Below are 12,377 nucleotides of genomic sequence, written 5' to 3'. Positions count from 1 at the left end.
AAGGAAGGAAGGAGATGGGAATGAGAAGGAGGAAGGCACCTGACCTTGGGGATGCTACAAAGGTCAGAAGTGAAAAATGGTCATAAGCTACTTTATTCAATGCCTTTGTAACTTTGAACAGTCACTAAGTTAGCTGTTGTTGTAGTAATCAGTACTTAGTCATTGAAGGGTGCAAAGAAATGGCCCCTCTCTACACAGCATTTATTGTTTATATAGAGTTTTATAAATAGCAAAAGTTACTGCATGGCAATAGCATTTCATTGGCTAAAATCCTTTACCAATCCTCAAGAGTAAAAAGCTAGAGGCCATAAACAGGGAAACTTGTTGTTCACCAGCCAGCCTTATCAAATTGGCAAGGTCACACAGACCTGCACACTTTCATGTCACTATGGTGATGTGAGGGGGGGGAGGAAGATAGATACAGAGAAAAGACACAAGCATTGGGGGGGCAGTATTCTGCACACGACCTTTGCCTGTCTCTCACCTCTACATCTCACTCCTTTTTGTTTCTAGACGAAATATCACCGTAAGCGGGGTTTATAAAAGGATTATAATCAGGAGAGGAGCATCCTTGCAGTTAATATAGGGCCAAAACTTGACCCTGAGGCAATGTGAGAGAGGATCTACTGGTATTTAAAGCTCTAATACATATATTGCAAAATGAAAAAAATGCATTACATAAACAGCACCCATAAAGATATCAATTTTCAAATCAGAGGCCAAATCTGGTGCTGGATGGTTCATGAATTATCAGAAATATTGAAACAATACATTTCCTCAAAACGTTTACAACCCAAATGCTGGTGCAGACGCAAATAATCAATTGCAGCGTGATTTTGCAAAATAGCTTTTCTCAAATTTTGCAGTTCATGGTTGATCGATGAAATAGTTGAAGTAGTAGTATTAATTGTTTTTGCCAAATTTCATGTAATAGCATTAATGTTGAGGTGAGCACGAACAGCAAGTCCTGGCACGCCCACTAGAGATATAGCCAATGCTACAAAGTAAGGTTGGCTCAGAGTCACAAGTGTTGTCTAGCGTAACACCACGTGGAGAATGGTTCATGTGAACTTGTTTGGAAAGCAAAGCAGGAATCAGCTGGCTGAGGCAACATTGCGCTTCACTAATATTAGCAGGAATATAATTTAAAGTTTCTTGACCACACGTAAAAAACCTTCCTTGCAGTAGCCAAGCATGTCCAAAATGAAAGGAAGTCTCTACTGAAGCTGTGCAATTTAAAGCAGGTGAGCCAATGCGATGACAGTGAGGTTTTTTAAGCAGTAACCCCCCAGAGTCAGTGAAGTTTTGAATTACTGCAGAAGGGGCCAAACAAAGACTAAACATGTAGAAAGCAAATTTTCCATGTTATACATTACAGATAAACAAAAGAAGTCATTTTGTGTGATGTTAGATTTTGTTTCATTCATTGTTCGAATGATTGTTTGAGTGGGATGACAGTTACAGTTGTCAAAGGGCAGATGTTAATGATCAGACATAAACAAATGATGGATAAGAAATTTGCAGTTAAAACCACAAAAATGGCAGCGCACAGGTTCTCGGGGATCAAGTTCTTTACATCTCCCCACGTCACTGGCTGCTTGGCATGTCAGGATTGGATTACTTGCTGTGCCATCTGTAGAGTCACCCTTGCCATTTCTGGGACTGGGTCCAGGGACTGGTACCACGATATCCCTGGCTGGGTGATCACAACGCGCTGGAATCCACAAAGGTCCTGTTGGAGCAAGCACAGCAGCGTAGCCCCGCCAAGTGATCAGAGGGACTGGTCCCAACCATGCTTTGTCTGGTAATGCCCGATAATATACCAGAGGTGGAGGCAAGCTTGTTTTCTGTTGAGAGTGTCTCTGATAAGCAGTCAAATTTGGAATGGAAATATTCAATTGGTGTAAAGCAAATAATACTTTTTGAACCTGTTGTATTACCCATGACAAATTGGATACCCTAGATAATCCGTCCTTTTTATTTGTTTGTGAAGGCAGTCCTTGAAAGACCAATTAGCATGTTCCACGATAGCTTGACCCGTGGAATTATAGAGAAGACCGTGAGTAAAAACAATATTTCATGTTGTATAAAATTGTAAAAAGGCCACTGAAAAATAGGCTGTCCCATTATCAGTTTTTAGGGAAGAGGGTTTACCCAGGGCTGTAACGGCCAAAAAAAGATGAAAAATAACATGTGAAGCCGTTTCCCCTTGTAGAGGTGGGGAAAATTGTTCCTAAATACCTATTTATGAATATACATTTCTAGGAAGCCAAAAAGAGAGAACATGGATAACATCCATTTGTCATAGTTGATTAGAGGCAAAACCACAGAAAAGACATAAAAGACAACATACCAAAAAAAAATTAGGCCCAGGAAGGGAGGAGTGATTGTGTATATGAGAAACAAAATTATAAACACTTTCAGTTCTGGAGCAGCTGTTGCAAAGTTAAAAACAAAGTCATAAGATTGGGGTTAATCCTGGGCGTGATGTAAGCACCTGAAGAAGTAAAAGTAAGTTGGCACATATAATGAGAGTCAGAGATTAAGTTAAAAGACTGTTGAGAAAAGATTTGAAAAGCTAAAATAAAATCCTTGTAAGCAATTGCTCCTCTCATTCACCCTCCATCTGAAAAAGCAATAACTTGTGGCAAGGGAGAAAGAGGAAGAAAGCAGTGGCTGGACTGGAAAGGAAAAAGTCATTAAACAAGCAAGTCAAAGATCATTAGGCAAATGATATGAAATACAGCCTATATAGTCAGTTAAAGCACATTAAAGAGATAAGTTATTTTTGAAAACAATATTAATTAAATCAGTTCCTTTTCGACGGCAAGCTCTTGTGCGTCCTAAGGTTATCATTTTAGTAACCACCTGGATAAAAGGTAGAATATTTTGTGATGGGGAATAGGGTAGGTATAGCCATTCAATACAATATACTTCTATTACAGTTAATATTCCATTAGGTAATTTACTAGTAGGAAAAAATCAAAAGTGTGGAATTCTGTCCACAAATTGAACATTCATGATGTCATTAATTTGTGCAACTATATTTTTTCTGGGACTTATTGCAATCCTAAATCATTTTATATTTTCTGAAAGCCAATTAAATTGTATCTTTGGTGCTTCATTTAAGCAAAGTCCATTCAGATGGAAACAAATTTTATATAAATAGGTTAAACATTTATAAATCTATAACAAAGTAATTCAGTTAGTTCTTTTGGTTGTTGGATATAAAAAATATTGTCCAACATTACTGTTTCTCTTTTGAGTAAAAAATTTATTTGCCGAAACTGCATAGGTGAATGTCAAGTTTCAGATTCACTCCATTCTTCTCAGATTACAATTCCAAGCAGAGGAAAAAAAAAATTAAACGAACAGTTCCCCCCACCCTCCTTCCTGCCTCTGGCTCTTTAAGCAACGCAGCCAGCCGAAAGAGACGGGGGGGGGGAACCTCACCACCAAAAAATAGTTTCATTTCCTTCATATGCATTTTTCAATAAATTCTCTCATACATTCTCCATGAAATTCTTCTCATACAAATATTTACTATTATTTTCACAGTTAGGGAGAAAATGGGTGGGTTTTGAAGGCTAACACACACTTCAACAAATTAACTCATTCAGTTCCATACTGACTGTTTGCATAAAACCATTCCACATACAATTATTTCGTTTCATACTTTCTCCAGGCAAACCATATATTCTTAGCAAGGCCTTTTTGTATTGTTGTTATCAGAGACGGCTTTGAGCCTCTTCCAAATCTTGGAATAACACAGAACAACACAGACAAACGTATATACACAAATACTGTTACAACAACATTTATTTAGACATATAACTTGTTTTGCAAGAAGCGAGAAAAATGACAAGGTGATTTCAACCAAAAAGTGGTTTTGAGGGCCCTAATCATCTCCCATTTTTCTCACCATTCCAAGCCCAAGCATAATGTTCTGAGTGGCCACACACACACACATAACACAAAACACAACAGGGTTAAACTTAACAGATTGCAGAGTTTCAAAGCATTCCGATTGCTCAAAACACTTCACTCTGAGGGAGTACATTTTGATTTATGTTAGGCTCCTCAGCTAGGAGGAATAAATTTTACTTAGTTGCAAGCAGAATTTGTATTTGTATTTAATTTTATTTATATGCCGCCCAATCCCAAAGGACTCAGGGCGGCGTACAGAGATTAAAACAATCATAAAACAATAAAATAATACAGTCATACCACGAGTCCAATCATATCCCCCCCCCCGGGGACATCAGCCCCAGGCCTGCCGGAACAGGAGAGTTTTAACGGCTTTCTTAAAGGCCGGCAGGGTGGGAGTAGTTCGAACCTCGGGGGGAAGTTGATTCCACCAGGTCGGAGCCACCACAGAAAAGGCCCTTCCCCGAGGACCCGCCAGCCGACATTGTCTGGCCGACGGGACCTGAAGGAGGTTTCTCAAAAGAAACCAGCATGGCTGCATAAAGTACTCTCTGATCAATTGAAAGATAAAAAGGACCAAGTATAAAAAGTAGAAAGAGGGGCACATAACTAAGGCAGAATATCAGCAAATAGCCCGAGCCTGCAAAGATGAAGTGAGGAAAACTAAGGCTCAAAATGAACTAAGGATTGCGACCAAAGTCAAAAATAACAAAAAAGCTTCTTTCAACATGTAAAAAACAAGAAAAAAAGTTAAGGAAATTTTTGGTCCATTAGTGGGGGAAAGTGGCAAGAAGGTGACAAGCAACAGGGAGAAAGCAGAACTATTTAACTCATTTTTTCCATCTGTCTTTACACAAAGGGAAAAAACAGTCCAACCTATCAAAAACAGTGCCATAAAAAACAGAATAGAAATACAAGTTAAGATAGGCAAGAAAATGGTAAGTGAGCACCTGTCCAGTTTAGATGAGTTCAAATCACCAGGACCAGATGGCTTACACCCCAAGATTCTCAAAGAAGTGGCAGATGTGATCTCAGAACCACTGAACTATATTTTTCAAAAATCCAGGAGCACTGGGAAACTACCAGAGGACTGGAAAAGAGCTGATGTAGTTCCTATCTTCAAAAAAGGGGGAAAAATGGATCCAGGAAATTACAGACCTATCAGCCTGACCTCAATACCTGGGAAGATTCTGGAAAAGATAATCAAACAACAAATCAGGGAACACCTAGAGGCAAACAAGGTCATTACTAAAAGCCAACATGGGTTTGTCAAAAACAGATCATGCCAGACAAATCTTATTGCATTCTTTGACCAAGTGACAAAATTAGTGGACCAGAGGAATGCTGTGGATATAATTTATTTGGACTTCAATAAGGCATTTGATAAAAGTAGATCACAACCTACTACTTGATAAGATAGAAAACTGTGGGTTAGACAGCATCACCACCAGATGGATTTGTAGCTGGCTGACCGGCCGTACTCAGTGTGTGGTCCTCAATGGAACTGCATCTACATGGAGGAAGTGTGTAGTGGGGTGCCCCAGGGCTCTGTTCTAGGCCCAGTGCTCTTCAACATCTTCATCAACAATTTGGACGAGGGGATAGATGGGGAACTCATCAAATTTTCAGGCAACACCAAGCTGGCAGGAATAGCCAACACTCCAGAAGACAGGCTTAAGATACAGGAGGATCTGGAAAGACTTGAACACTGGGTGCTATCTAATAAAATGAAATTCAATGGTGAAAAAAGGTTCTACATTTAGGCAAGAAAAAACAAATGTAAAGATATAGTATAGGTGTACCTTGCTCAATAGTAGTAACTGTGAGAGGGATCTCGGAGTCCTAGTGAACAATCCCTTAAATATGAACCAGCAGTGTGCTGCAGCTGCCAAAAAAGCCAACACGGTGTTAGGCTGCATTAACAGAGGGATAGAATCAAGATAACGTGAGGTATTAATACCACTTTACAATGCCTTGGTAAGGCCATACTTGGAATACTGCATCCAGTTTTGGTCACCACAATGTAAAAAAGATGTTGAGACTCTAGAAAGAGTACAGAGAAGAGACGCAAAGATGATTAGGGGACTGGAGGCTAAAACATACAAGGAACGGTTGCTGGAATTGGGTATGTCTAGTTTAATGAAGAGAAGGACGAGGGGAGACATCATAGTAGTTCCAATATCTCAGGGGCTGCTACAAAGAAGAGAGAGTCAAGCTATTCTTCAAAGTGCCTGAAGGCAGGACAAGAAGCAACGGATGAAAACTAATCAAGGAGAGAAGCAACCTAGAACTAAGGAGAAACTTCCTGACAGTTAGAACAATTAACCAGTGGAACAACCTGCCTCCAGAAGTGGTGAATGCTCCAACACTGGAAGTTTTTAAGAAGAGACTGGACAGCCATTTGTCTGAAATGGTATAGGATTTCCTGCCTGAGCAGGGGATTGGACTAGATGACCTCCAAGGTCCCTTCCAACTACTACTACTACTACTACTACTACTACTACTACTACTACTATTATTATTATTATTATTATTATTATTATTATTATTATTATTAAATCCCCTCTGGAATGGATTGCTCTGTGTGCATGTTCATAGGTTCCAAACAATAGCCTTTCCCAGCGTTAATTTGTAAGTACTAAGTCAAGATTAAGTTTTGAAAGCAAGCCTGACTCTTGGTGATGCACAGGATATAGTTTTCTTGTCAACATTAAGACTGGTTTTCTATTGCCATTTTCCAGGAGATGTTTCAACTTCCTGATTAGCCTATAGCTCTGACCTAGGATTCTCAAAGCTCCTCTTGGTGGCAAAGAAATCAGGAGTCAGGTAGCAACTTTTCTGATTAACAACTTTTATTAAAAGACATAGGCTTTTCTGAATTGCAGCTCCCCATCAGATATGGTGCTTTTTCTAAAGGCAGGTGGAATTTCTTGGTTTTTCCTTGAAGACGTTTGGCTTTTCATCCAAGAAGCTTCATCTCATCATCTCATCCAAGTGGCCTCAGGCTCTCAGAAAGAGTGCTAAAGAGGAGATGGCTGCAAAGAAATATGATCCTTCCATTCCCCTCATCCTGTTAGGACTAATCTTTCCATCCACCCCATCATCCTGCCAGAAACTATGAAATTTCTTGGATAACAAATGAAATGTCTTCCAGGAAAAACAAAGAAAGTCCAGCTGCCTTTCTTTGTAGTATTGTGTTTGATTGGGTTTTAATAATCTTGTTTTTCATTGTTTTCCAAGCATTTTTAATTGTTTTCCTCTTCACCCTTGTGAAGTACGTCTCTTGCCAGAAGCCCTTCCTGTAAGTAAACCATAGTTTAGAAATCCAAAGTTCTCTTGATGGTGCCATCTCTTGAGCCAGTGATTTATTTCTAAAATCTTCTGTTCCTTCATTGGGTGTTGACCTACAGTTGGTAGTATGGGAAAAGACTGCCTGTGCCCTGTATTGTTTTGCTTTCCTGCTTAGTTGCTCATAGTCCCTAGAGCAGGGGTAGGCAACCTTGGCTCTTTTATGACTCGTGGACTTCAGCTCCCAGAATTCCTGAGCCAGCATGGCTGGCTCAGGAATTCTAGGAGTTGAAGTCCACGAGTCATAAAAGAGCCAAGGTTGCCTACCCCTGCCCTAGAGGTAATATTTCCAGGCTTTTGGTTGTATTGTTCGTCCCAGCATGAAGAAGGAGAAAAGGATAATAATCAGTGGGCTTGATTATTTGGTAAGCCTCTGATACATCTTCGATCTTAACTCCAGGCAGACAACTTACTTTCCTTACTTCCCTAGGTTATCTAGTCCAGGGTTTTTCAACCGGTGGTACGCATACTACCTGTGGTACTTTGGCACCTGGCAGGTGGTATGCAACTGCCCTGGACAAGTGTAGCAGGGGAGGAGAATGAGCTGAATCAGCGGCAGCACTGCACAAGCCTGAGGGAGAGACAGCTGGAGCTGCAGGGCTGTTGGTGCTCGGCAGAAGCCCCAAATCGGCATGCACAGTGACAGCTGATTGGCGCTTCTGCAGGGCTATCGGGGCGAGACAGAAGCCCCAGGAGCAGCACTTCCAGCACATCCAGAAGAGAAAAGGAGGAGTGGTGAAAGAGAGGAGAAGCTATAAAAGGAGAGAGGGAGAGAGGGAGAGAGAAAAAAAGACAATGTGGGAAAGAGAAGGGGACTGCAAAAGAGATGGAGAAGCACAGCCCTGAGGCGAATCAGCTGGAGGTGCACAGAAGAGAAAAGGAGGGGGGAGAGAAGAGAGGATATAAAAGAAGGGAAGAGAGGATATAAAGGGGGAGAGAAGGGAGGAAATAAAAAAGGAGAAGAGGATATAAAAAGGGAAGATGATATAAAAGAAGGGAAGAGGATATAAAAAGGGAAGAGGGTTTAAAGAAGGGAAGAGGATATAAAAGAAGGGAAGAGAGGATATAAAAGGGGAGAGGATATAAAAGAAGGGAGACAAGAGGATATGAAAAGGGAAGAGGATATAAAAAGGGGGAGAGAATATATAAAAGAAGGGAAGAGAGGATATAAAAAGAGGATATAAAAGTAGGGAAGAGAAGAGAATATAAAAGGAAGAGAAGAGGATATAAAGGGGAGAGAAGAGAGGATATAAAAGAAAGAGGATATAAAAGGGGAAGAGGATATAAAAGGGGGAGAGAAGATATAAAAGGGATGAGGATATAAGGGGGAGAGAAGAGGATATAAAAAAGGCAGAGAAGATATAAAAGCGAGGATATAAAAGGGGGAGAGAAGAGGATATAAAGGGGAGAGAAGAGGATATAAAAGAAAGGAAGAGGATATAAAAAGGGAAGAGGATATAAAAGGGATGAGGATATAAGGGGGAGAGAAGAGGATCTAAAAGAAGGGAGAGAGGATATAAAAAAGGCAGAGAAGATATAAAAGCGAGGATATAAAAGGGGGAGAGAAGAGGATATAAAAGAAGGGAAGAGAAGATATAAGGGAAGAGAAGAGGATATAAAAGGAGAGAGAAGATATAAAAGAAGGGAAGAGGATATAAAGGGAAGAGGATATAAAAGGAGAGAAGAGAGAATATAAAAGGGAAGAGGATATAAAGGGGGAGAGAAGAGAGGATATAAAAGAAGGGAAGAAAGGATATAAGGGAAGAGAGGATATAAAAGGAGGAGTGAATCTGGTTTCTCCATTGACTTTGTTTATCAGAAAGTTGCAAAAGGAAATCACATGTTCCTGGGACACTGTGACCCTAATAAATATGAATCCATTGCCAAGCATCCAAATGTAGATTGACCCTGGGGATGCTGCAACAGTCATGAGTGAAAAATGGTTATAAGTCACTTTTTCCAGTACCGTTGTAACTTTTAACAGTCACTAAGTGAACTGTTGTAATTTGAGGACTACCTGTACTTATCACTTTTTTCCTTTTTTTTTTTTTTTGGTCATCAAGTTTTTGATACCTTGCTAGGTGACTGGTGGTACTCAAATATTGCCATACCCTAAAAGTGATACAATCTGTGAAAAGGTTGAAAAGCCCTGATCTAGTCTACTATAGATTTCTAATTGTTTCTTTGACAAGTGGAGGAACTTAACACCAATACACTCCTTGTTTTCTTTGGGAAAGCCTTAGCTACTGAAACACTTGAAAGAGACCCTTCTCCTGATGTTTGCATGTTTTCCTCTAGGATGAGGTTATGAAAATGTTTGTTCAGCTCCAGCAGTTGTTGGGAGAGTCTTCCAATTATTTTGTTCTACAAGTAAGATGCTACCTATGGTCTTGATCTTGGGGTTCACTTTTTCTGATAGTTTCTTTGTTGTTTTGCTCAGATTGGAAATAGGGTTTCTTTGTCTTAGTAGTTGTTTCCTTATTGCTGTTTAGTTTTGATACAGACCTGTCATAATAAGTGTATACATGTTGAACCACAATTCCAATAATTTGTAATCTTTGGACATAATACTGATGGGAGTAGGAGTCTGTTTCTATTGTGATAATGAAATCCAAAACTTCACATTCCCCTGTATTCTATATTAAAATAATTAGTGGAAAGAATAATATCCATTATGACTCAACTTCTGATTTAAAAAGATTAATGTGAATTTGAATGTACTAGTGTGGTATAGTGGCTTTGGTGCTGGGTTGACACTGTGGAGTGTTTAATTCTGCTACCCCAATTCCTTGCTAAAATCACTGATGTCAAAAGTTGGCTTCAGTTAATACCCTTGCATTGGGCTACATCAACTGTTCAATAGTGTTGTTTTTTTTTCAGGGAGCTTGCTTTTTTGATCAGTCCAATTAAAAACTCCTAAAAATATAGCTAAATGGTATCAGCTAGAACAAGGGGAAAGTATTAGAGGTTCCAGAAAATCATAATTACTACAATCCATATAGCACTACAAAAATCAGGAAAATCTGATCACCTATACAGATAGAGGGGAAAAGGCACAGATCGTCATATGAATGCCAGATCATTTTAGTGTATTGATTGTTCTAAAAAAGAGAGAAGACAACAATAACAGAATATAGGGTGATATTTTAGAACTTGCAAATCATTTACATGTTCACAAAGAAATGTATTGATTTTTTTCCTAACATAAGTCAACCTTCATGAGGGCATTATTCTACAAGTGTCATTATAAAAGCTGGAGAGAATGGTTGCATCCATTTCTAGGTCTTTAACATCTTTTAAATATTAAAAACTGTCAACTGATTTCAACTACCACAGGAAGTAGAAACTAATCACCCATTCCTGTTGAAAAAGAAGAGTCATGGATGGAAATCCCAATAGCTGCACAGAACACTCAAGGAAATGCAGAGATATGATCCAAAGTTGTATACCTTAAACCAGGGGTAGGCAATCTTGGTTCTTTTATGATTCGGCTGGCTCAGGAATTCTGGGAGTTGAAGTCCACAAGTCATAAAAGAGCCAAGGTTGCCTACCCCTGCCTTAAACCAGCATTGGCCTTACATCTAGAAAACTATCTCTTTGTATTTGCCCAGTTGTATCATCTCATTCTAAGTCAGCTGTACATCTGCCTTTGTTGAACAGGCAGCTCACTGATTTATCTAAAATTCTGTTAAAATCGTGAGGGCGTCTGCATATTCCTCAAATTAATGATCTATGCAAGATTGCACAAAAGGGCCTGCTGATGCAAGATCAAACAGCAGTTGGGTGCTTGTTCTCCTTCACAACAGTCTTCAGAGATACAAAACTTCTGGACTAGTTCTAGCTGTCGGTTTATCTGCATAAAAGAATCTGAGGCCAAAGCACATTACCTCCATCCCAAATTAGTCAAGGCATGATGCTACATCAGATGCTTTTGTATTCCACCCCTCTCACTTTTCTCCTAGCTTCTCTGATGTTTTTCCAAACAGGGCAGGCAGGTCCTCTGATCCTCCACATGTCATTGAAGCAAAATCCCCAGCAGTCCTTATGCTGTAATAAGATTCTGGATATTATAATTCCCCACTTCTGCTGATGATGTAGGCCTTCCCTCTTCCCCATTACAAAGCACTGTTAAAAATTTATTATAATTAGTACCATCAGTCGTAAGCCTGTTTTTTTTAATAACGTCTGTGGCATCCGATTCTATTAATGTAACTACAAATATCAAAACAAATGTAATCAAAGGCTGATCCAAATATGTATATTAGGCCCATGCATCATTCATTGCTGTACCAGCATATGTGCTAAAGAATACTTCTGTTAGAAAACAGAGGCAGGAAAAGATGAACTTCTTCATAGCACAAGGGGGCCAAGTGAGACATAACTACATGACTACAAGTTTGAGTCTAGACATAAATAGCAAGAAGCAATGAGGCACTTAATGCGTGTGTGTATGCAAATGCATGCATGTGTATCTTATGAGTAAGTAGGATGGTCAGATATTTGGGGCCAGAGGGTTGATAAATCATGTACAGAATATAGAGGCAACATAAACCGGAGACAAATAGCTTTATAAACACCGCAGCACACACCTGGATATGAATGCCATATCTGAGGAGGCTTCTCTCAGATGCCATCCAGCTGCAATATCATCTAAATTGTGGGCTATCCCTCACATAACATTGACCAAACTTGTAACAAAAATATAGTTATAGGACGAGGCACATCCTGTACCACAAAGACCTGGGTGGGGCTTGCTAAGTAAAGCAAGCACACCTGCACATTCTGGGGCATCTGTACCATCACCAGAAGCTCAGTCCATGGTGGGAACATCCAAATTGTACCTCGCTTTCCCACATGGTAAAGGAATAGCCAGGCTGTCATATATATAGAGAGAGCATTCCATCAATTCTGGATCCTGTGGGACATCCACACTCAGACAGATAGGCAGGTACTAGCCAATCAGCCGGACCTCATGTTAGTAGACAAGGGCCAGAAGGCAGCAGTGGTGATAGATGCAGCAGTGCCAAGTGACAGCAACAACCGAAAGGAGAAGTCGGAGAAGTACGAGGGCCTGTAGGAGGAACTACAGAAGAGGTGGAAAG

This window comes from Crotalus tigris, unplaced genomic scaffold, assembly GCF_016545835.1.
Source record: "Crotalus tigris isolate CLP2741 ecotype Arizona unplaced genomic scaffold, ASM1654583v1 scf7180000018323.1251302, whole genome shotgun sequence".
In the NCBI taxonomy this organism is placed as follows: Eukaryota; Metazoa; Chordata; class Lepidosauria; order Squamata; family Viperidae; genus Crotalus; species Crotalus tigris.
Note: the sequence above shows the minus strand (reverse complement) of the source record.